At 50.9% G+C, this 25,301-nt stretch overlaps 1 long non-coding RNA gene across 5 annotated transcripts in view; it reads right to left on the bottom strand.

Moving 5' to 3' along the window:
• The window catches only part of LOC119564480, a 108,876-nt gene that overhangs the window by 40,869 nt on the left and 42,706 nt on the right, over window positions 1-25,301 (bottom strand). For all 5 annotated transcript variants that reach the window (XR_006287456.1, XR_005223379.2, XR_006287457.1 and 2 more), the window contains one exon: window positions 7,323-7,906. This is a non-coding gene — a long non-coding RNA (uncharacterized LOC119564480). The remainder of the gene's footprint in view (window positions 1-7,322; window positions 7,907-25,301) is intronic.

The raw sequence follows: 25,301 nt of genomic DNA, 5'->3' as shown, positions 1-25,301 counted from the left end.
TACTGAACATCCCAGTCAACGTTATTTAAATCAAAGCTATTACAGCACATAATTTATATTAATCTGTATATAAATATAGCTCCCCACCTACATCTGGCTCATACAAATACATTAACCAGGTGCAATGCAGAAAGATACTGAAGACAGAAAAGTCTTTGTATTAGAAATGAAGGCTGAGGGTCAGATTCTCGGGCGGTGTAAACTGGCATAGTTCCACTGAAGTCAATAGATCTATGCAGAATTACATCAGCTGAATATCTGGCTCTACCTTTTTGAAGATGTGATTTCTGATACAAATATATTGCTTTCAAAAAGGGGCTTTTAAAATGAATCTGCTGGAAATTTCCCCCTGACGTGGTTGTTGCATATTGTATAGCTACGTTTCAGGGGAAGGGGAGATGCGGGCTTGGTAAGAAAGGCTAGAGATGAAGGGGCATTTGCCAAAGAGAACTGAACAGGGATCCCCAAGACAAAACAGAGCCTGGTGAAGTCAAGGGGAAGAGAAAGCGATGGCATTTTCTACACGAAACATTTAATTAGGATGCAGGAAGGGTACGTTGGGCGCGAAGGTGGGTGGGGGACAGTGGGGGAGGAGAGCACCAAAAGAAAGGAACAAAACTACTAGTATTGGAGGGCTTGATGGCTTAATTACCATATTCAAATCTAATTAATTCTGTTTTGCATAAAAAGGCCACGCTGGGCGTGGGACCAGCTTTGCAGATGGCGTCTTGTGCTCAGCACCATTTTGGGACGGGCGGCCATTTTAGAGCCAGGCACGGAGGCACAAGATGGCTTCGCCCATCACGTTCAGCCAAAGAGCATCTGCTCTGGGTGCCCTACTTTTGTCGGGCAGCGAGAAGCATGCTCAGCTGGCTGTCCCCTCCCACCCCAGGTCTCTGCAGGATAATAGGGAAAAGGAGCCAGCCCCCTATTTACCATGTTGGTGAGGGAGGAGCGGGGCAGGGGGGTGTTTAAAAGGGACAAATAATGATGCAGGCGGCAAAGCGGGAAGAGAAGGGTTGGGGGGGGAACAAAGCTAACGGGGCTGCGCATTTAATTAGTTGCCACTGGAGCTCCTGACGCCGTCTCCCGCACCCAGCCATGTCCTCCAGCCAGCTGGAGAGCCAAGACGGGGGCACTGCCCCCCTCCCACAATTCTAGGGCAGTCAGCATCCACGGATTCAGAGGGGAAGACGTGGCGTCTGGGGGAACCAGGGGTTAGTGTCGATGCGAGGATTAATCTCGCTAAACTAGTTCCTGTAAACCAGGGGGGTAGGTGGACATAGCTGCTCTCAGCACTCCAGAGTGACCATGGCTGCCATATGACAGGCCGTGGTGAGAGCAGCCCGAGTGGCACCTGTTGGACTGGTTGGCTACCCAGACGGGCACTGTCTGGGCCTGTGAGCACCTGGGCATGGGTGTGGTAGTGAGATGCCCCCTGTCAGTCTCAAGAGGGCGACGCTCCTTTCCCGAATAACTGATGCTCTTGGGACGGCTCCTCCCTATGGGCCAGCCTCCAGGAGCAGCAGGTGACCAGCGGTTTCCTGGAGCCAGGCCAAAGCTCCGCGGGAGCTGGAAACACGGACGCACCCTCTCGACAGGCCACATCCTGCTCCCGCTGAGGCTGAGCCGAGTTCTGTTGTTCATTTTCCTGGGAGCAGCTCTGGGCTCCAGAATTAGTGGAGGGTGGAGGGGGAGTTATTTCATCTTTTTATAAGAGCTGGGGGAGCACATCATGACTCACTGGAAGCACGCTCGGACATCTCGAGCCAGACCCCGGGCTGCTGTGAACCGACGCCATTCTGCCGACTGCCACTGACTTCAGGGGAGCGACGCCGACTTATGCCAGACCCGGGGTCAGCTCTGTGTTTTCAGAATTCCCTGCTGACATTACTGGCTTAGGGAAAATTCAAGGCAAGCTGAGCCGATGCCGTTTGCAGCCTCTGATGCAAGCCAGGTTTTGCCTGATATCCCAGAAACTGATCTTCAGCTGAACCAAATGGCAACTGTTAACAGCAGAATCACTACTGGGAAACAACAACCAAACGTCCTGGCTTTAAGTGAAAACTTGCATAATCTCTCAGGTTTCCCAGAAGATCAGACCAGTGTCATGAAATGTGAAAAATTTCCAACTTCTTGGTGAATATTTGCATAACATTAGGGTCACCCTCCACCAGGGCCCAGGCACTTCCATCCAGTAGGATCCAATTGCTCATGATGGTCTAGTTCACTTGCCCTACACTTCAGAACAGATATTAACTGCTGGATTAACACACTGTGGAAAGTGGCTTGAGTTTTACAGGGGGTCAGACTAGATGATCACAATGGTCCCCCTTCCAGCTTTAAAATCTGCCCAAGTGCAGATACCGTCCCAGACAATAGCTCCTTTTTTGTTCCCATTAGACGCTGAACTCATCCTTACCTCACAAACTCTTCTGGATACAGATACGTGTGCACGAAGGGTCTCCTGGAATAGACCCTGTTCATGTCAAAGTAATGGTCAAGGTAGGTTCCAAGGAAGAATTAATTTCCTTCTCCCATGAAGGCTTGGGGCTGGATGTTCCGAAGAGCCTAGCTCGCTGGGCATCAGGGTGACCTGTTCTGACAATCTAGACCCTAGGACCTCATCTAAAATCTACTGAAGTCAATGGAAAGACTCCCATTGGCCTCACTGGCTTTAGCTTCAACTCTTAATTTCCACCTCTATCTTAATGGCAGAGAAAGCTCTCTTCTCCGGCTGGAATGACGGCTCGGAAGGACCTTTCCACTAAACAGGGCAAAAGCTTTTTTTCTGGGAGGAGATTTCCCCCCTCCCCAATCAATCTCATTTTGAGGGCAGGGGCTCGGTACCTCCTCCATCTCTTCCACCACCACCACCCCCCAAAGGGCATCCCATTCACAGCTCTGCACTGACAGGGCTTAGATGAGACCTTCAAACAGAATCCCGCGGGAACCTGGCTCTGGGGGCTCAGACAAGAACGAAGAATGCTTTCCCATCTTTTGCAAGCAGAAGCTGCGGCATTGGGTAATCTGAAAAGAAAAGGAAAGATGGGATGGAGCAGGCAGTAATTTCAAAGAGAATCGTTAATGCTGGGCCTATGGTCAGGCTCGTTAGCTCAGTGAAGAAGGATGTGTTTTTCAGCTACAAGTCCAGGGATTAAACCTAGAAAAGGAAGAGATCTTTCGTTTCCGAAAGTGGCTGCCAGCGTTCCAGAAGAGAGAGGCAAGGTGGAAGCCCCCCCCCCACCTCCCGAAGAAACGTCACAGGAGATGGTTCAACAAGACAAAATGGCCACCCCATTGGAAAACACTCAGCTCAGAGCCTGCAGCTCCTGCGAGACTGGCAGTGATCAGGAGCCTAGCAAAAGGCTAATATACAAAGATGTCAAAGACTAGGACTGGTGCCAATCCTTCGCCCTTGTCTAGACCCCGGTCGGCCAAGAACACCAAACCAGTTCACAAACCAGTTGAACAAGCCTCACAGGTAGGACAGCATTAACCTCATTCCACTGCTGGTTTGGCCGAGGCACAGGGCGGTGAAGTCACTCACCCACACTGACCAAACACCTTCAGAGTAGAAATCAGGCCAAGCAGCAGCCATGTTTAAAGATGGAGGCTAACAATGGAGCATAGGCCTCAGGGATGCACTCCTCTGCCTCATAAGATCCAGATTTCCACTCTAAGGGCCTGATTTTCAGAGAAGACGAGCACCTACAGATATCATGGCCTTCAGCTGGAGCTGTGGGTGCTCAGCTGCTTCTGAAAATCAGGGCCCAGGTCTTAGAGGCTTGAAAATAGCCACAGTTAGCTGATGGCAGCTGAGACGCCTCCATAACACAAGTCGGTGGTTCTACACCCAGGTCAAAATGGACAAATATCCACCTCACACAAACCACTCTTCTCTTAGCAGCAGTCTCAGCAGAGCAGCCAAGGATCGACTGGGCAACAGAGACCACGCTGGGGCAGAGGTGAGCTCCAAGTTGAGGGGGAGACACATTGGTGTGAGTTCAGGTACTGGGGAAGCTTGCCATATTATACATGGACCTTCAGCCTCTCCGGTTCTCCAGTCAGCATGGGGCTCACTTCCAGTTGCACAGCAGGAGAAGAAGAAAAAATACCCTTGTTACAGTGGGGTTGATGAAGGGTGACATAACAGTGCCTGCAAATCCTGCAAACGGGGGTTCGGTATTTAGAGATACACAAGGAAAGGTGAAACTTCTTTTTCTTTGGACAGCTCCACTGTCATGTGAAAAGTCAGAGCTTTTAAGACCTTAGGGTGTGTAGTTTTTCTCTTGACTAACTCCCAGGGATCTGTTGTTGTTCAAAGAACAATGTTCCATTCCCCCTTTGCTGGTGTGAAGCAAATAGCTTGGAAATTAAAAACATCAAGCCCCAAACCAAAACCAACATGGGGTGTGGGATGGAGTCGGATGACACTGGGCTGGTAAACCTGACTTCGCCCTCCATGGAAAACAAGTGAAAGGAGGTTTGTGCAGGGTAGGAAGGAGGGGTCTGTGCATTCACATGGAGAGCACTGGCAACCTCTGTGGCAGTAAAGGATCGGGAGCTAAATGCCTCAAGGAAGAAATGTTCCTTTATATATGTATATATTTAGGGCTTTGTTTGTTTCTTAGGCAGCCAGGATCAATGGAAAGTGACTTCACAGCAGAGAAATGAGGACACTGGGAGCAAGAGGAAATGGACTCATTAGGGCAGGGGGAGTTGATGAGCCTCCTCTGGAAACTTCCTCTGTAGATTGAGTTGTTTACATGGGGTTGAATTTTTCACAGGGCCAGATTTGCCAAGGCTCAGCACCCACAACTGGGGTTGGACCTTCCAAAGAGCTCAGCCGCCAGTTTTTGTAAAAAGCACTCGGAGACACGTGCAGCTAGATTTTCGGAAGTGTTCAGGATCCCTGGTTGGTAACATCCTACTAAGAAGTTTTTCCATGGAAAAGGGGCATTTTGACTCAATGGAAATGTCTGTTTTTATTGACAATTTCTGTGTTTTCATTAAAAAAAAACAAAAAACACTCAAAATTTCCCAGTCACCCAAAACTGCCTTGTAGAGTTGATTTGTTTTGTTACAAAAACCTGAAAAAAAAAATCAAAGAAAAATTTTGACAAAAACGAAAAAAAAAATTTCATATAGAAATTGGTGCATGGTAAAAATGAAACAAAATCGTGTCCTGGCCAGCTCGAGAGCTCAGCACCCAGCCTGTGAGAAAATATGGCCCCTCACTTAGCCACTCCCACTGAGCAATACGTCATGTGGCAAGCGATCTCCGTGAGATTCGACGGGTATTTGAGACGAGCAACACTACTCAGTGAGAGCACGGCTGGCACGGTCTGATCTCTAAACAGAGGCTGAAAGCTTCTGAAAATTCTGGCCTTCATTTGTGCCCAATGGGAGAGCCAGGGGGTGCAGCAGGCATCCCTTAAGCCCAGGAGGATGGGCAAGGGCCACCCCCTCGTTATTATTTCAGGCTGAGGTTTCTGAAGGATCTTAAGCAATAAAGGGGCCCAACTTCCTTTGAAATTCAACAGGATCAGACACCTAATTCCCCTGGACTCCTTGGAAAGTCCCAGATTCAAATTAAAAGAGACCAAGGGTTCGAGCAATGCCTGAACCAATTCAGATGGAATGAGAACCAAACCTGAAATCTGGGCCTCAAACCCAAACCTGACCTTAAACCCTGGAGAAAACTGGCTGCATTGTTTTAAAGTCATTATTGTCCTTCCTCTCCCACTTTAATTCCTGCTTCGGGTAGAGGCATTAAAATATCCAGAGGGGCTATTTCCTGTGGCATCTCTGGCCCTAATTCTGAGATTTCCAGCCCAGTTTTGCTGACTCTATGTGGTTCAGATGGGCACCTTCCAACAAGCACCTTCCTTCTTCCTCGCATGCTGCCCCTCCCACACGGAATCAGCTTCTTGTAAACAAAACCAACTCATTACCAGAGCCGGTCAGGAGTTTTTTGACAAAACTTTTTTTTCCATCAGAAAATGCCAATTTGTCAAAACCAAAACTTTTTGCAGAAATGTATCAGTTTTGATGTAAATTTTGTTGGGTCCAGGATGGAATTTCTCTCTCTCGCTCTCTGGCCCAATGAATATTTAACTATTGGTATAAAATGAAAACAGGAGAGACTGAGTCTATAGCCTGGTGACTGGGATGAGGGAGTCGGTGAGAGTCAGAGCAGGGACTTGAACCTGAGTCTCCCAATGAGATGACTGCTCTGACCATCAAGCTATTGGCTGGTGTGGGGTGGAAGAGTCTCTGTCTCTGAAAGGGCTAGTTTTTGTTCCAATCACAACAAAAAGAAATCTCAAAATCTTGACATTTTTCACAAATTGGAATTCTTGTTTCCAACCAGCCCCTACCATCCTCCTCCTTCAGGACTCTCCTTTGTCATGATACTGAACAAAACTTGGCAATGGTCAGGCCGCAGACAAAGACTACGGCCTGTCTCCCTGACCAACACCATCTCATTGTTTCCTTGTATGCCCCTATCAGTCTGTCTTCGTCTGTTGTTGCTTGGTTCATATTTAGATTGTAAGTTTTTGGGGCAGGGACGGTCTTTTTGTTCAGGTATTTGTAAAGCGCCGAGCACAATGGGATCCAGGTCCAGGACTAGGGCTTGTAGGCACCATGATAACACAAATAATAATGAGTTCTCCCAGATGACATTCACCCCTAGATAGAAGGCTGGCACAAGGCCTAGATCCCTTAATTCCCATTGACACTCATGGCTGGGACTCCCAGAATCCTGTTCCCCCATCCAGGTCCAACTCCTGTCTCCATGGGCTAAACTCCTGCCCCCACTGCTTATTTGCTGTCATTCTATGGCAGAGAGGGGCCTGAAAACCAAGATCCCAGAGCCAAATGGCCCCCGACACAAGAGAAGTTGAGCCACTGCACAGAGTCCCCGGAGAGTCGCAGGTGTTTGACGGGGATTCCTCACTTCCATCACCCATCCAAGAGTTTCCTCTGATTATCATCCATTGCTTTGTACCCCCATCCCCCTCCCAGGTCTTCTCCTGCTCTCCTCTGCCCCTCAACCCAGGGCTGCTTATACCCAGGAGATTGCTGATACAACCTGAAACTCAGGGATCTGTCTTGTCTGCCCTTTTCCGCACTGCAGAAACTCACCCTCCCTAACATCACCAGGAATCATGAGGTGTTTGTGCTGTATCCACGGGCTCTACGTGTCTGGGCAATTCCTGGGGGTTTAGGGATCAGTGGAAGGGACTCACCTAGGGGCAGGTGTGAGAGTGTGCGTGGGGTAGGGCAGTAACAGTGCAAGAAAAGCTGAGGCTTACCTTCTGCAAGAGACAGCCAGGGGGCTCTTGCATCCATGTGGGCAGTAAGGTAGCTCCTTCCCTTCTGGATCGCCCAGATTTTCATCTTTGCAAAAGATTATACAGCCAAGCCAGCCAATCATCTAGAGCCACTCAAAGCATTGCAGGTGGAAGACAATGACATTAACCTCTTCCTGACCAGGCAATTCCTCATAGGCAGGAAAAGTCCAGCCCACCTTAGGCCTGGGGCAGCGTAACCTGCCTCTGTTGAGCCCTCGCTGTCTCTAGGCGGACCCTGGGCCAAGTGGCTGTTTGTTTTCTCCTGTCCCCATTGATGCCTGTGGAAAGTTTGCATCTTGCCCGTGCGTTGCAGGCACAGACGCATCTAGGCAGTTCTTACATGCCGTGCTGTAGGTCACAATCCAGCTTAGAGAACAGAACCCTCTCGTCTATGTTAAATTCAAAGCCTGCGTGTTGAAATGTTCTTTATTTCCCCCCTGAACTAGGCATGCTTCTTTCCATCCCTCTTCCCTGGCTGGGACTGCTGCAGAACGGCATCCCTCGGAGTTGGCGGTGGTTTGGTTTTCTTCCTCTTCTGCAAAAGGCTAAAGAAAAACAAACAAATAAATAAAGAGATGGTTAAACAATGTCTTGGTAGAAGGTGAGAAGTAAGCTATGTCTCCAGACATTATCCAGATTACAGCCCCATTGTGCTGGGCTCTGTAGAAACAAAGTCCCTGCCCTGAAGAATTTACAATATAAAGAGATGGGACAGACAGTGAGTCCTGATCTCCTATTTTACAGCTGGGGAAATGAGGCACCGATCCAGTAAATGACTTATCCCAGGTCACACAGGGAATCTGCGGCACAGCCAAAAACTGAAGCAGTTCTCCCAAGTCTAGTATCTTACCCACAAGACTATCTCCAAACAACACAATAAATCTGACCCGAAGACGAGTTCTGTGTCGCTCCAAGGCTTGTACCTTCCCCCAGCAGAAGTTGGTCCAACAAAAGATATTAACTGACCCACCTCATCTCTCACAGTGAATACAGGACATTTACATTGCACCTCATCTCCAAAAAGATCCCAAAGGGCTTTTCAGTCTTAGCAAAAAGATATAGGTATCTTAATTCGCCCACCCCTGAAAAGCAGAGATGTGTTTAACAATGCGCGGCAACCCGAGATAATACCTTAGCTCAGGAAGTAAAGAATACTGCATCCAGCTGAAACGACATGCAAATCTAAGAAGTGGAATTTGGCCAGGACACTGGGATTAACATACACTCCTGGTCCTGTGGGGGCAGGTGAAGTGACTTGCCTCAGGTTGCAAAGCAGGCCAGCGGCGGAGTCAAGAATAGAACCCAGGTGTCCTGACTCCTAGCCCAGGGTCTGATCCACTAGATAACAGCTCTGCCTCTCACCTAGTCCCAGATTCCTGCTATCAAACTGATATCACACTTTACAGCATCAGGATGCTTCCTTGCAAGGTCTCCTACCCCCCACGGGAGGCAGTTGAGCTACCTTGATACTGCGGACCCTGATTTTGCCCATCAGATCAAGATGTCTTGCAGATTTCCCCCTGCTCCCACAAGCCTCAGGCAGCCAAACTCCAACCCTGGTGTCTAGTTTTATAAAAATTAAAAGAGTCACCCAAGCTTTGCAATGAGCCCCATCAGGTTCTCTGGGTTAGGTCTTGGCGGAATCAAAAAAAAATGTCTCCAGCATACATTGCCACCTAAAAGTTATACAACAAGCAGCCAAATGTGGGGAAATCATGGCAAGAGGGGAATTACTGGACAAGCGTACGCCCTTTCTTGCAAAAGCAAAATGGACGGGGAGTCAGATACCTGATGTTCCTTTTCTCAGATCAATGGATCATACTTCGGTTACCCACCCTATTAAATATGTGACTTTGATTGTTTTGCTAAATCCCAAGCTGCTCATAGGGTAACATCTGACCCTGAGCATAGACCATCTCCTCTAAGGTACAATGCTGCTGGTCTTTATATAGATTGTGTGTGGGGGGGGGGTGTGTGTCACATTATAATACGCCCTGCGTGGAAACAAGACTGAAGAAGAGAGAGTTCCACGTTAGGGCTTCAGTTATGGATGGGGGCTTTTTCCACATCTGCTGTACTTATTAACAGAGAGAAACTTTGGAACAGGGCTTCCGTTTGGCCCATTCATTTCAAGAGGCAGGCAAAGGCTGGATTTTGAGGCAAGTTCTCTGGGGAATTCTTCACGAGTGTCGCTCCGTGGCAGTGATGTCAGAGACTAGGGAAGCTCAAATGACAATTTGACAATGAGACGAGATTCTAGCCAGGTTCCAGCACTCGGGGACCACTGGGCTTGAGGTTACATTTCCAGATTGCAAACAGATTCCTCTTTCCAACTTCTGCAATTTATAGGTTTCCACCACTTCTACCCCTGCAAAATCAGAGGCTGCTGTCCTTGGGACTCAGTTGGCATTTGCTTCCGAGGTGGTCTCTCCCTTGGAAACTCAGAACCCCACTATTTAGTCTGCAGCACAAGCAGCCAGTGAACTGGGGGAATGCACCCCAAAGTTCTGTGTCTACCAGCCTGCGGTGGGCTCTTTCCACCTCCCCTCCCCCATTCACTCCTTTTATGTAAATGGGAGCGGAGGAAGACTTGAGAGAATAAAACATGAGCTCCCCAGAGATCAAAGAGCCCAAGCAGACATTCCCTGCTCCTGAGCCCGCAGCAAAAGGAAGCTGTGAGGAGCTGGTGGGCCTGATTCTGATCTCATTTACACTGGCTCAAATCAAGGGTATAACTCCAATGACCTCAAGGGAGTTCCACCAGCGTAAGATCTGAACGTGGGAACTGAGCAGAGCAACACTGAAGTACTGTTAAAATGCTGGGATGAGGCACTTTTTAAGATCTTGGCCAAATGATTTGGTTTTCTCTAGCTCCTTTCCCCTGAGGATCTCAAAGCACTACAAAGCCAGGCCATTGAGCCGGACACCCTCCCCAGGTCAGTGTAACCATCCTCATTTGACAGAGGGAGAAGCTGAGACTCACAGAGGGGAAGTGATTGCTCCAGGTCAGGGCCAGAGCTGGGCCTAGAACCCATGAGTCAGAGGGGCCCAATCCCCCTGCTTAGCTCCTAGACTCTAGACTCATAGGATGGGAAGGGACCTTGAGAGGTCTTCTAGTCAGTCCCCTGCACTCAAGGCAGGACTAAATATTATCTAGACCATCCCTGACAGGTGTTTGTCTAACCTGCTCTTTAAAATCTCCAGTGACGAAGATTCCACAACCTCCCTAGGCAATTTATTCCAGTGCTTAACCACCCTGGCAGAAATTTTTTCCTAATGTCCACCCTAAACCGCCGTTGCTGCAATTTAAGCCCATTGCGTCTTGTTCTCTCCTCAGAGGTTAAAGAGAACAATTTCTTTCCCTCCTCCTTGTAACAACCTTTTATGTACTTGAAAACTGTTACCATGTCCCCCCTCAATCTTCTCTTTTCCGGACTAAACAAACCCAGTTTTTTCAATCTGCCCCTCATAGATCATGTTTTCTAGAGCTTTAATCATTTTTGTTGCTCTTTGGATTTTCTCCAATATATCCACATCCCTCCCCAAGTGTTGTGCCCAGAACTGGACACAATACTCCAGTTATCAGAGGGGTAGCCGTGTTAGTCTGTATCCACAAAAACAACGAGGAGTCCGGTGACACCTTAAAGACTAACAGATTTATTTGGGCATAAGCTTTCGTGGGTAAAAAACCCACTCAAGGTGCCAGTATTCCAGTTGAAGCCTAATCAGCGTGGAGTAGAGTGGAAGAATTATGGCTTGTGTCTTGTTCACAACACTCCTGCTAATATCATCCCTCCTGATTTAATCAGTATCCTAACCCATCCCCTCCTGCTTCCCCTGGCCAATAGCATCTGCCACAGGTACCAAGAAGGCCTGCCTGACGGTGATGAGTTTAGAATAACACATGATGGAATTGTCATGGCCCTTCACCATGATCCCTCTAACAGGAAAGTTTTGCTCCTTCCTCTTGCTAGAAGGCTGGAAAAAAACAGGTTGCAAAGGAATCATCTGGGTCTGAAGAAGGCAATTTTGGCTGCCATGGGTTGGTACCATCGTGGACAGGCTGCCGAGGGCGTCCAGGCAGGCTGGAGCAGAGGGGGAGGAGGGAAGGTGGGTGCTGAGAAGATGGAGGACTCAGACACAATGGTCCCATTCACTGGGCCAGAGACATGGGCTTCAGCCCTTCCTGATCAGACACAATAGGGGCTTCTCCGCTTGCCACTTGTGTGCATTGTCAGCAGGCAGCCGGCCCACACCCCTCCTTTCCACCCCCCATTGGATAATGGCACTGCATTGTGTGCTTGGCTGGACAAGGACTTTGTTTAGGAGAAAAACTGTGTTTGTCTGTCAGGAGAGATCAGGCAAGAAAGAGAGAGGGAGGGGCCGGGGCTGGCTCCCAACACTACCCCCCTCAGCACTTCTAAAGCCCCAAACCCAGCTATAAATATTCAAAGCACTGCAGAGGGAAACTCCTCTTTGGGAACGCTCCCCCCTGCTTTGTAAATTACAAGGAGCCCTACAGACAGACCCATCTGAACTCCCATTCCCCTTCGTCCACATCCCCCAGCAGCCATTCCCCCCCCGGCGGCCAACCCTGGGCAAACATTAAGGCCAGAAGAGACCGTCCTGAATAGAAAATAGACATGCTGAGGGCAGGAGCGTCCGGGTCTGACTCTCCATTGCTCTGCTCCTCGCCTAGTCAGCTGCACCAGCGCAAAGGTGGTGGTGATGGGCAGCGCTCGCGTTCTCATTTCACTGCCCTTCACGCTCGCTCTGCACTGGCGTGGACGGTGCAGGGCCATGGACATGGCTACCGGCAGCGTGTCTGTTCCGGAGGCAAACGGCCCTCGGTGTGTATTTACCTCCGTGTTTCCAGGAAATGCTGGAACAAGCTAAAATTAACTGCCCACGGCACCAAAGCATGCGGAGAGCCGCTGCCCACCTCGGTGGTGATGAGCTGAGAGGATGGGTCCTTAGCTCTTCTGCTGCTGCCCAGCTTTCCCTCTTCCAGGGTCTGCTGCTGCCTTTCCTTGAGAACCTCATCTGATCGGAGAGACTGACAGGGGATTAAGTCTCCCTGCAACATTGCTCTGATTGTAACAACGTCCAGCCTGTGGGGAAAGGCGGGTAAAAAAACCCCCTTCCTGACAGTCCTAGCGAGAGCCACAAATAGCAGGATTAATGGGAAACAGGCATTAATTTAGACATCCGTAGCTGGGTTCCTTTTATTCCCCCTTCCCCAGCACTTCTCTGAAAGCATCAAAAGAAGCAGGAGCCTGGCTGGCTGCCTCGAGCCTCCCTTCACCAGGGCCTGGGGCTTGCCAGCGAGAAGCTGCTCCCAGAGCCAGCTATGGCATCACTTCTCGTTTTAAAAGTTAGCCAGGGAAATTCCAGAGCTGGGTGTCTCAGCAGTGGCTGTAGATGCTCCTGAAGGGGACATGGGGGGTTTGCCTTGGTCTACTCACCTCCCATGTCCGCAGACTTCTCTTGCAGGACCTACGCTCACGGTGAGAACCACTGTAAGCTCTTTGAGCTGCGCCTTACTATGTGCTTGTACCATGCCTGGCACACCAGGGACGCGAGCTGGCAAGGGCTCCTGGCACGGTCGCCTCTGCAGTGCCAGATGCAGAATTGCCAACCTCTTGCCAGGAAGCTATTGGCCCTGATTTCCCATGGCTCTCCATTGCCTCGCCCCGTGTGGAGTCACTTACGTAAGTGCAAGGCAGGCGTGAAATGTTCCTATTGTGCTTTGGGCAGTGTGTTATACCCACCTTGCACTAGCCTGAATTACTCCAGGAGGTGCAGGGCAGAGGGGAACTGGGCCTTTTGTGCCCTCACTTACCCCCCCGTGTGAAGGGCACATAAAATGGTACCAAAATTCTCCACTCCCCTGGTAGCTTTCTGTGCCCACTCTGCACAGGGGTCACAGATTAGCACAGCAACAAGGCCGGGAAGAATCATGCCCCAAAGGATCCAGAGAAGCATCCAAGCTTTAGGATGCCTTTCCAAGCTGGACTTTGAGGGGACTCTGTCCTGAAGGGATGTTTCGTCTTTGGAGCCGAGGTTTCACAGCTGGAGCAGGAGACAGGCCAGACAGGAACATTGGAGAAAAAAGGCCAGCCTAGGGCTCAGCTCCTCCTGCAACTGAAGTGGCAGCCAGCTGTGCTGTGAATCTGCAGGGTCGGCTTAAAAACCTGCTGATGACCCATGTGACCCTGTTCTTAAGTTAGTGCGAAGACGCTCTAATAATGATAATGGTAACTGGCTGCTAAGGATGTGGTGGATTCTCCATCCTAGGGAGCTTTAAATCTAGCTTGGCCGCTTCATTCTAACAGACACCCTGGACTCAGCTCCTGGTTAGCGGGTTCCGCACAGGGATCTCGGGACCTATGTCTGCAGGAGCTTCAACTAGATGGTCTCAGGGTCTGTCCTGGCCCCCCAGTCTATGAACCAGCATGCCAGACAAGGCTCTCCTGTCAGTGGCAGCTGAAAGCAGGTTCCCCCAGCTTCTTGTGGTTTTGGGAGTGGCACAATCAGGGCTTCGCCAAAATGGTACGTTTTCCCAGCTGAGCGCACGGCCCGTTGGATCTGTTTTTCCAGTTTGGGCAGCAGTGGGTAGGGGAAGGGGAGGGGGTCGCCTTATCTTCTATCCTTTGGCTCGTAGCACGTCAGGTGTGACTGGAGATGGGCCCTGACCTCCTGGCAAATAGGAAGGGATTAGCTCATCGATCAAAAGGGGATGGAGATGCTTCTGCTGAGCCCACACTTCTTGGCCAAGCAGCCCCATCTCACTCACTGCCCACACAGCAGCCTGGTAGTCCTGGGGCACTCTCTGATTTAAGGGGACAAGATAAGGGCCTGATCTGGCGCCACATCCACTCCTGTCTGATTCAGCTCCTCATGGCATCAGGCCCTACAGAAGGACAAGCCGAACCAGCCTCCTCCTTCCCCATGAACACACTGCTCCTGCTCAGGGCATGGACTGACGACAACAGCTACCCTGACTCTTGCTCAGAGAACATCTGGAGCATCAGGATACCCAGAATCCTTCACTCTGGGCCCAATTGGCCCTTGTGCAAAGTTAGTGAGAGGGGGATTCCAGTTCATGGTCCCTTTGCACAAGGTTCCCAGCAGTGAGCGACAGGCCTCAGCCTCCCAGCAAGAGCTGACCTGGGGAAGAACACCCTGTGCCTGCAGACTCCCAGGCTGTGAGGACAGACTGCTGCTGGCTGGCTTGCTGCTTTCTCTGAGATGAATGGAGCACGAACTGTACCTGCCTGGAGAAGCCCTGCTTTGTGGGATGATGCAGACCGAGCCAGGGTGGGGGAATCTGGGAAATCTGTCTGTGCCGCAGTGCTTGGCTGGCTGCTGCTGCTGGGGCAGAGCAGAGCTGTCTCATTATCAGAGACTGGCTGTGGCAATGCTGATGGGGGGGGGGGGTGTTAACGCCATGTGCAAACTGGCTCTCACATGTTACACACACAAGGATCCTGCCAATGCACGGCAAAACTCCAGCTCCTCCAAATTAACCATCGGCGGCTGAGCCCAGCCGGTCACGTCACGTGCACCTCAGTAGCAGAGGGATGTTTTTCCTCCTAGCTGCACACAAATGCTGCCCTTTCCTCCTAGGATTTGATGACGGTGCATTGCCCTCCACTGGGAGCAGCGGCAGCAGCTGTGCTAGGGCTGTGTGTAGCTATTCCAAGAGGCGGATGTCACACACAGAGACAGGCAAAACTTCTTCTTCTGCCGCCCCTTCAAAGGTCTAACAGGCCCTGCCTCTTCCTGGATGGATATATACGTTCCCACACACCTATTACTAATCTCATCTCTCCCTACGTAACCAAGCATCACAGCCCAGGGCCGCTTCTGAGCAGGATTTAGGACGCTGTTTCATAAGAGGGGGGAAAAATCAGTTAGAGCTGGTCAAAAGAGTGAAAAATTTCAGAGGAAAATGAAAACCGGTCATGGCCGTCGACAGGTTTTGGTAGGCGGATCAGGTACGAACGGAACATTTGTTAATTTTTGTAATCTCAGCTGTCAGAACAAACCGAGCCAACCCCCACCCCCCATGACCCTCGGAAAGATGTTCCATTTTTTATGAAAAGCCCTGATCTTTTTTTAACGAAAAAATGGAAATTTTCTCCCCAGAATTTCAATTTAGCCTAAAAGCCATTTTTCAACCACCAAAAGGTGACGACATTTTTCTGACCAGCTCCAGACTTAATACAATCTGGGGATACAGACAAGTGGGGCTCCCTGCTAGATAGCTCCGGGGGAAGATTCACCAGCACAGACACTTTCCCAAACCATTCTTGTTCTCCAGGAAAGCCAGCATCAGAGGCTGGAAAACATCCCCCTCTCTCTGCCAAACCCTGGGAGAATGAGCCTGCTACCAGCTGCTCCAGCTATGTTTCCTTTTCAGGGTGAGGTTTCCCCACTGAAAGTTTGTTAGGTTTGCAGCTTTTTATAATGTAGCAAAGGAAGAACTGAGAAAGGCGAAGAAAATAACAAGTGACAGGCTCTGCTTGCTCCAAGTGGCAGGGGAAAAGTCTGTCAGAGATAGGTCTGCATCACATTCCCTAAATCCCAGGACCCCAAAACTTCATGGCATGTTGGAGTCCAGATCTGGATACCCCAAATCCTGGGTAAGTTTGGAATCCATGTTCTGGGCTTTATTGTTTTTGGTTATTTGCATTAGAGCCTAGAGGTCCTAGTCACTATCAGGGCTCCTTTTCAGTAGAGGCTGGACAAACATGATTATAGACAGCTCCTGCCCCTGAGACCACCTAATCTCTAGTCTCCACTTTTTATCCCAAAGCAGACTCCTCGGGGGTCTATTGGCTCCTGCATTTTCTGTGTGTTTCTGACCCATTTAAAAACCGCTCTCTGAAAAGGAGGAAATGGCTTTGGGAAATAGTCAGGACCATGGTGAAAATGACTTTGGCCAAAAACAGAAAACCTGGAAGCTCCCAGCAGAGTGCCATCCCACCCACTAATCTTTGGTGAAGTTGAGAAAAGTTTGGGTAGCTACTTCCACCCCCGCCACGCTGTGTTTCATTGCAGGGCCTGTCTGCTCCTAGGGGCACATCTATACACATAGGGGCTGGAACTAGGGGTGCCGTGGGTGCTGCAGCACCCCCTGGCTTGAAATGGTTTCCATCATACACAGGGTTTACAGTTTGGTTCAATGATTTTTAGCACCCCCACTATACAAATTGTTCCAGCCCCCCGTCTACAAAGCTACGAAGGTGCGGCCTGAACTCAGGCTCACATAACAGCAAAGACGTGGGTGCTCTTTCACTTGGGTAAGCAGCTTGAATTCAACCCCTGGTTCTCCTACAGACTTTAACTCGAGCTGCTAACCCGAGATAACAGCCGAGTTGCTGTGTCTTCATGGCTCTTCTAACCCGAGTTAAGAACACTCCTTCTTTGCAGCATCGACATCCCCGAGAGCTCCCAGCTGAGTCAGAAGCAGAAGCTCCATAAGGCCCAGGCCTGACCTGGGCTCTCTTGTTAGACGATTGGCAAGCGGAAGTACCAGAACCCCCTGGGAAAGGACTCTGCGGGGAGGTTTCCATTCACAGTGTGTTCAGTGCAGAGCTTCCCGGCAGCAGCAGGGACACTTTGGATGGGATTTCGATGAATAACCAAAACTTGGACATGGAACGTTTTGGGTCTGCACAGCCAGGCTTTACTGGAGCCGATGAGCTCCCTGACGCGTCAACCCATCTCCCCCGTAATGCTCAAATTCCTTGGGACTGACCTTTCTCCTGGAACTTTGGACGAATCAAAGCCATGGAGAGAAGTGGCCACTCATTCCTCTGGGCTGCGTAGAGACCCAGCCTCACTGAGCCAGCGGGTCGCTCTCTGACCAAGCAGTGCATCAGCTGGAAAGAGGCTCTTCTTTGGTAACTGGGACTGTTGAGACCTCACCATCAATTGCAATGCAAATGGTGGGAAAGGGATGTGAGCTGGGAAGCGAAGGGGAATTGTAGGAAGGGTCGAGACTCAGGTCCTGAGCCAGGCCAAGTGGGCAAGGCAAAGCACAGGATAAGGCAAAATGCCCCCTTTCTCCTTGTGCAGTTCTGCACCTCGGTCCTGACCTGTAGCCCTCTGCAATTCCAGTGCTGGTCTCTCTGCACACGGTCCCTACCCACAGTCTCCATCTATTCCCGCTCTGGGCTGCATCACCTCTGTTGATGCCTTTCAATCCTGATATGCAGCCTCCTCCACCCCAGTTCCCGTTATTCCAGCCCTGGGTTCTCCCACCCAGCTCTGATGCCCCTCAATCCTGACCTGCAGCCCCCTCGCCACTAACCCAGTCCTTAGGCTCAGTTCCCCAGTGCCTTGCACCTTTTTACACCTGTGCAAAGTGGGTGTGTAAAGCACTATGGTCCTGCTCCCTGCTGTCTTTTGCACCAGTGTAAATCCATGGCATTCTGCCCAGGGTAACACTGGTGTGAGTGAGAGCAGGATCAGTCCCTACGCTTGAGATCGGGCTGTGCTTTACGCCCCTTCCGCCCAAGTGTCACAGGGAGGATCAAACCCAAGTAAAAAGGGAGTAAGAGACAGCAGGGACGAAGCTGAGCAGTTGCAGGGTCTGAACTGTCCCTGGCATCGGGGTGGAGCAGCGGGGCTGGCTGGGCTCTGAGACGAGGAGCCTGTTCCCAGCTGGCAGAAAGTAGATCCACACACTGGACTGGAAGGTGATTAGGGGTGGCCTGCAGAGTAATTATCTCATTGGGCAGCTAATGCCCTTTCCCTGGGAGCGGGGTGGGGAAGCATTGTTCAGACTCGGGGATTACATCAACCAGGCTGGAGCAGACAATGTGCTCCCCAGGGGAAGCTCCAGGGGGAGGCAGGGGCTGAGTCTCTCTCAATTAGAGCAAGTCCAAGGCAAGGCAGAGGATGGGAGAGGGGAGGATGGGGTGGGGGGAAATGGCTTCCCTTGGCTCCAGGACAGGAGGAATGTGAGCTTTGGGGGAAGAAATGTATCATTAGCCTTTGGGGCCTTTCGTCTGAAAACTCATCGTCCTTTGCACGTTAATTAAGCCATGCAGGTGAAACACCAGGGAGGCAAAATGCAACCTTGCCTGCAGGCTCCCTCCCGCTCCCCCAGAGCAATCCCCACTTTAAAGCTGGGGAAACTGAGGCACTGAGAAGTTACAGGTTACATTCTCAGCTGCCAGGGGTGTTGGAAGCCTTTTTTTTTTTGGAACCCCCCAACTTTCAGTGGTGCTGAGCACCCCCAACTCAAGAGTTGCTTGGGAATAAGCTAGGGCTCATTTGCTCTTGAATCTGAGGCTGAGGGATCTTGGGGTTGGGCAGCCAGAAGTCAGGGTGCCCACAGTCAGTGGCCACTTTGGAAAGTTTAAACCTAAATGATTTGCCCCCCACATTTCTGGCAGAGGCTCTGGGTGTTTGTCTGTAGCCCAGTCTGATCATACATGCTACACAACTGCCCTTCTCAGGTCCACCCACAAACAGCTGACCATGGCGGTGGGATCCTGGCCCCCAGAACCTTTTCCAGGCAATACGAATGCCTAGTGTTTGTGCAGAGCTCAGTGCATGTTACAAAGGAGAGTAAACGTCATCGCCCTCTTTTCACAGATAGGGAAACTGAGGCACAGAGCAGCATTGCGCAGATGGAGGGAAGGGCTAAGGGATGAGACAGACAACGAAGGCTGTTCTTTTAGTTTAAAAAGAAGGATCCACTTTCTCCCTTGTCACCATCTGTATTTATTTTTGGGCTGTGATGGCACCTAGAGACCCCACCCAAGAGCGGCTGGTTGTGCTGGGAGCTGCACGTATGACAAGACAGCCCCAGCTCCACAGACAGACAAAGGAAGTGTTGCACAGATGGGGAAGGGAGGCCCAGGGAGATTAAATGCCTCACACTATGTCACCTGGGGGGGGTCTGTGGCAGAGCTGGAACCTGAACCCACGTCTCCCTCCTGCCTGAACCACCGGTTGGTCCTTCCCTTGCCACTTGGTCACTGTTAGCTGGCGAATGTCTTGTCGCCGTCCCGGTAGAAGTGAGCAGGGATGTGGAGGAGGAGGGGCTAGTGAACCCAGGAGTCCTAGCCAGAGGCAATATTCATTTCTCTGTCCTAGGGGTTTGTACAGCCCCAATTACCAGTGTCCAAGCACCTCCCAGCACCCCGTGAGGCAGGGCAGACCAGTTTCCCTGCCTTGTACAGACGGGAAGTGAGGCTCAGAGACCAAGAGACTTGCCCAAGGTCACGCAGAGCATGGGCTTGAACCCCTGAGTCTTAGTCTAGTGCCCTGAGCACTGCACCCTCCTTCCTCCTTAACATCAGCCTGAGACGGACTCTACGGGGGCCCCCGCCCTGCAGCCAGACACAGGGCCAACCCCACTCTTCCAGCCACTCCCTCTACTTCCTGGGCTTCAGGGGGGTTCCATGGCTGACAGCGGGGGTGGGGCAGGGCTATTTATTTAATTTTTTTTCGCCTTCATGCGAAATCTCCAGCAAGCGCCAGCCCCCCGGCGGCACGTAATGGTGCCAGGTTATCAGCGGACCAAGCCACTGTCTCCGCCTGTCCCTCTCTCCCCAGACTGGTGATTAAACAGCGGGCGCACAGCTGCCATTCATTTTTAAATAAATGAATAATACATAATGGGATGATAAATAAATAACGTTCATACATTTGAACTTCGCCTCTGAGAAAATCCTTTTAGTTCAAAAGAGCTGGGCGCTTGGAAGGGGGCTGCTCTGCATTTTCAATGGGCTGCCATCCAGTGTCTGGATTTGGGGAGAGACAAGTGGGGGAGGGTTAAAAACAATTCAAATGCAAAGAGAGGGAGAGGGGGGCAGGTTAGACAGTCGCACATGATGGAGAGGCTGCCGCACATTCGGAGAAGAGATGGGACGACTGCAATGAAAGCGCCAGAATAACGGGAACGTCTAGAGCATCTCTCCCCTAAGAATCCCAAAGCACTTTGCAGAATGTCCACACGTGACAGTCAATCTGGAATAAGGCAGGGTTTGAGTTTGAGATGCATTAACTATCCCTGGTTAACTCCATGTGTGGAGGCTGTTGTGACAATTGGGCTTATAACGTCTTGCCTGCCTGGGAATCCAGCAGGAAAAGGAGGTCAGGTTATTGATAGCGAAGAATGTTATGAACAGGTGCACGCAAACCAGGCCGAAAAACTGAAGGAGTCCAGACCAAACAACTGTTGATAGACCTCCGGGACTGTGCTGAGATCCTGCTTAGTAAAGAAGAACACGTGGGTCTGGAAATTACTGAATCAAAATTGGTCTCTCAGAAACAAGGCCTTATTGGTGGACAAAATAATGCAGGGAGGGGCTAGTCCACCTACCACTCCCTCTTTGGGTCCTTAAAGAAAAGACATTGGGGGGTGAGGGGGGGAATAAGAACTGATGGAAGCTACCATCATGGGTGCCACCCCCACTGTCTTTGGCGACCCTTGGCCTTCGTCATCCTAATCCTGAGAGATGTCCTGGCCAGACCAGGCCAGAGAGAGGGACCCAGATGGCATTGGCAGCTCCGCCAACTCCAGCTGAATCCCACCTACCACCTAGGAGGAAATGGGATCAGACTTCAACAACGATAACCGCCACACTCCAACCCAGCTCAATTAACTTCTTCTCTTCTGCCCAAAGGGTCAGTTATCACCATCTGTGCGACCATCCAACAAGGGGGCTTGCCTCTGAAAGCAAACGGGATGGGCACGCGGCATGGTGTTAAAGTGAACGCTGTATTGACGCCTTTACATTTCAAATGTTGGACTGTTTCTCCTTCTTTTCTTTAATGAAAGGTGAAAAGGAGGTTTAATGATGTGTTTGCCAAGCAACCAAGCAAACCAGGGTTCCTGCAGAAACCCCAATCTCTGTAATATTGTTTCAGTGTTAGACAGTGAAAGAGTTTAAAACCTTTAACCATTTTTCGGCCCTTGCCATCCATACAACACCACTCTTATTCCAGAATAAGTTTTATTCCAATTTAGTTCAGTGCACTGAGGGCTTGTCTTCACGTACGGTGCTGCAGTATAGTGCTTTAGTGCAGACGCTGCTACGCCGACCGGAGAGCTTCTCCCATCGCCGTAGCTAATGCACCTCCCTGAGTGGCAGGAGCTATGTCAGTGGGAGAAGCCCTAGTGCTGTCTACACGGGGGGTTAGGTCGGGAGACCTGCTTCCCTCAGGGAAGTGGATTTACCAATATAGGTCTGTAGTGTAGGCCTGGCCTTAGGACATGATCTCTTATCGGGGTGATGAGTTATAACTGCACCTCACCCGATGAATCCCCTCCCCACCCCATTCCACCCCCAACCCACGCTCTACATCAGGAGCCAGAATTAATTGGAGGAAGGAGACGAATTCCCGTGCCAAGAGGCAAAGGGCAATCTGAAGTGAAGAAGTGAGTCCAGGGCAGCACCACCCTAGGGAGGACACCTCATTAGGCAGCCAGGGGCTGGTCCCGTTAAGGTTGAACCTTGCCTAAGGAGGAATCCCTGTTTAGCAAGGCCAAGGAAGTGTTTACGAACAGTGAGCCCGGGCGGCGTTGGGTAGCCCCGAAAAGAGGCCCAGTCGACATGGATCAGTAATTAGCTAAGGCCAGGTCCACACTACACACTTACTTCGGTATTGCTCCTCGCTCAGCAGGGTGAAATAGCCACACCCCTGAGTGACGTCGTTATTCCAGCTGTAGCCCCCTGTGTAGACGGGGGAGCTTCTCCTGCCGACATCGCTACCGCCTCTCGCCGAGGTGGGTGTTATGCCGACAGGAGAGCGCTCGAGCGCCTTCCCCAGGAGCGCGACAGTGGTGCAGCTGCACCGTAGTGCAGGCCTGTCCGCGCAGGGAGTGCCTGATGCAGCCACCACCGGGGGAGCGGAAAGGCCGAGGCTGGCGGAAAACAGAAAGGCTCCAGGTTGCTGGAGCAGGCATGTGGTGCTGGGGAGGAGAGGTTTATTGAGAGACTAGCCCTGGCCAACTTCTTTTGGAAGGGGAATCTAGGGGGAAGCAATGCAAATAAGGAGCCTGCAGAGCCAGGATTCTTTCCCCCGTTCCCCAGGGCCACAGCCTGCCGGAGAGGTTGCCTGTGCACTGCCTTCCTCCAGTGTGCCCAGGGACACACGCGTGGGGCGTGGGAGGGGAAGATGTTGGCTGCTGGCAGGGTGCGTGCCATGGATCTGCCGCCTTGTGCTCTGTGGAGATTGAGAGCCTCTGAGCCAACTTTAATTCTTTGAGCAAACTGTTCCCATTTGCCTGCATCCCTCAGTGGGTATTGATTTATTAGGCTGTAATTTAAGGAGGAACACTTTTAAATGAACTCACACAACAAGCCCAGCACCAGAATAAACAAAGCCTGATTTATTTGTTCCTTAGCAGCCCTCGGGTCCGGCTGCTGCCAGGTCGCCCACACAGTGTGGGCTTTCCCCACCGGGGTGCAAGTCAAGGCACAGAATCATTGCACGGGGTGGGGAGATGGGGGAGATTACTCATGGCAATTTGGCAGCCTGATCATCCCTGGCCTTGCACCTCATGTCCCTGCTTACGCCAATGCACAAAAGACAACCTGGTCAGAATGGCAGTGTTCTGCACTCACTTTTTGCTGTGTGAAATCCACAGGTGGTGGAGGATCAGGCCCAGTATCTATGGAGTGAGATTGGACCAGCTTCTTGCCCTTTTTTTTACATCCAGACTCCAGTGTTACCTCTACACAGGTGCTTTTCCCTAGAAGTGGGTCAGGGAGAGACCAGAGCCAGTGGGGATTGGCTTGAGGAAGAGCTTTTGCAGGCTAAGTACCTGACTTCGGTTCAGGTGCAGCCAGGAGCACGGTCACCTTGGGCAAACCTGCGAGTTTCAAGCCAGCTCTGAGCCCAGCTCACCTGATCGGGATTCAGCACAATGAGGTGCACCCGGAGTTCCTCACGCCCTGACTCCTCCCATCTGGAGTGGGCAGCCCAGAGCGGAGCCGGTGAGCTTAGCAGCTGCAAAGATTTGCCCTTCTATAGAGCTCACACCTAAGGATCTCAAAGCACTTCACAAGCACAAGTTAGCTCCCTCCCCAGTCCACTAGGAGGGAGGGGAGTGATCAGAGGGGCGCTTGGCAGAATGCCATTTTTATTTTTGATCATTCCAATGTTTATTTTAAAGCATTTTAAAATTTTGATTGATATAAATGTTCACACTTGCGGGAAATGAGGGGTGTGAGCATCAGACAGTAATTACTGAATGAGATTGGCTGTTAAGAGTCAAAAAGTTAAAGCTTTATAAGTGTTAAAACACAAACTATCAACATGGCATGCTGAAATCTACAAAGTGTGTAGCCTTAAATCAAACCCGAAGGCGTTCTCAAGCAGCATCTCTCCTGCTTTGCCTGTCCGTACACTCTGATTATTACCAATGGAAATATTTGTCAGTTTGTGGTGTGTATTGTGACATCGACTTTACCGACATTTACCGATAAAAATCGGCTCCTTCCAGGGTATTTATAGACATCATTGAGCAGTTTGGCTGATCTGGGCTCTGAAAGGACTTGTGGGGACCCACGCTCCTGCACACCCTCCTCCTCCATCAGAGGGGCTCTTTCTCTGGGCAGTCCCTCACTCCGTGCCCCCTGTGATCCAAAACCCACAGGAGCCTGTGGAATACATCCCATTGACTTCAGCAGGCTGTGGATCAGGCCCCAAGACAGCAACGTGGGAGCCCCTGGTTTGAATTTTAATGTAGGCAGTTGTGGTTTCGCAGGGCATAATCAAAGGAGTCCCAGTACAGGAGGAACATCCCTGCGCGGAGGGAAGGGGATGCACAGAAAGTCAGGAATCCTGCTTCCTAGGGAACAAGGCTCTGGAAGAGGAAAGAAAGGCACGCAGGTCCCATGGCTGTCATACTGGGACAGCAGCTGCCACCATCAGACTTTGTTCTCATCTACCCTGGCACTGTCTGACCTGTCCGAGTTTGCCCAGGACAGGTGGACAGCTGTGGCCAGGGGCATCCCAACATGGGGAGGGGTATTGCCCCAGATAGGGCTCATTGGCATGGGGCAGCCACCTGGTGGAGATAGGAGAGGAACAAGCCTGTTGAATAGAAAGGATCGGTGGGGGCAGGGCAAAGAATCCCCCTTAATTAACAGCAAAACAAGAAAAACCTTTTAAATAAAGGGCTAATGACCTTGAGCAGGGGAGGGGAGATGAAGGTGCCAGAAATCCTGCTGTTCTGGAAAGCGCTGTGAGAACTGCATGGTTCGTGCCCAGCATGGCCCGGGGTCCAGGACTAACCTTGCTAGCAGCTGTAAGAAGGAAAATAAAGGCCTGATTCTGGAGGTTCTGAGTGCCCTGGAAGGGGTTAACTTGAGTGGCGAGGGCCTTTAACAGACCTGGGGCTGTACAGACAAAGTATGTCAGCCCATCACCACCCAACAGACTGTCCTCTCTCTCCTGGGGCCGTGCAGTGTACCTGGAAGAATTGGGCTGGTTGCTCCCGCGGATACAGGAGGGGGACTCCTGTATGGGACTCAGGAGAGCGAGTTCTATTCCTGGCTGTGCTGCTGGTGACCACGAGTAAGTCACTTCCCTGTTCTGTGCCTCAGTTTTCCCAAGCATCAAATGTGGTGTAATGTTTTTTCTTCTCTTTTATAAATCAGTTTGAGATCTACATTACTGCTCAGTAAGAAAACCCTGTGATGGAGAACAGGCTGGGCCCCGATTCGACACGTGCCATGAAATCAGACGGGCTTAGCACATTTTCACAATCATTTTATTTATTTATTTTAATTTGAAACCCTTGTGGTGAGACACTGAGGCAACCTCACCCAGGTCCCATTTCTCCACCGGCTGCTTGTCTGATTGTCTCCTTTACTGCTAATCTCTGAGCAATGGTACGTGCTTGAATTCATCATTTTCTCCCGTGTGTAATTATTGGCTGGAGCCCAGCAAATGATGCACAAG

This window comes from Chelonia mydas, chromosome 25 (assembly GCF_015237465.2).
Source record: "Chelonia mydas isolate rCheMyd1 chromosome 25, rCheMyd1.pri.v2, whole genome shotgun sequence".
NCBI classification, from domain to species: domain Eukaryota; kingdom Metazoa; phylum Chordata; order Testudines; family Cheloniidae; genus Chelonia; species Chelonia mydas.
This window is presented reverse-complemented; position numbering and strand designations above follow the sequence as displayed.